This window comes from Meleagris gallopavo, chromosome 6 (assembly GCF_000146605.3).
Source record: "Meleagris gallopavo isolate NT-WF06-2002-E0010 breed Aviagen turkey brand Nicholas breeding stock chromosome 6, Turkey_5.1, whole genome shotgun sequence".
Taxonomy (NCBI): Eukaryota; Metazoa; Chordata; class Aves; order Galliformes; family Phasianidae; genus Meleagris; species Meleagris gallopavo.
Window position 1 is genome coordinate 38860610 of NC_015016.2, and position 214 is coordinate 38860823.

Here is a 214-nt window from a genome sequence, read left to right on the forward strand (position 1 = left end):
GCCTGTCGGGGGGCCTGTCGCAGCCGGCGGGCTGGCAGTCGCTGCTCTCCTTCACCATCCTCTTCCTGGCCTGGCTGGCCGGCTTCAGCTCGCGCCTCTTCGCCGTCATCCGCTTCGAGAGCATCATCCACGAGTTCGACCCCTGGTGAGCGCCCACGGGGGAGGAGCGGGCGCCGCCGAGCGGGCGCCGGTCCCGGCAGCGCCGCCCCGTCCG

The 214-nt window shown here is 74.3% G+C and overlaps 1 protein-coding gene across 1 annotated transcript in view; it reads left to right on the plus strand.

Moving 5' to 3' along the window:
• The first annotated feature begins 6 nt into the window (after positions 1-6).
• The window catches only part of STT3B (STT3 oligosaccharyltransferase complex catalytic subunit B), a 49992-nt gene continuing 49784 nt past the window's right edge, over positions 7-214 (plus strand). Inside the window, exon 1 of the mRNA XM_010712893.2 lies at positions 7-145. The gene's annotated coding sequence lies outside the window, so the exon portion shown is untranslated. The remainder of the gene's footprint in view (positions 146-214) is intronic.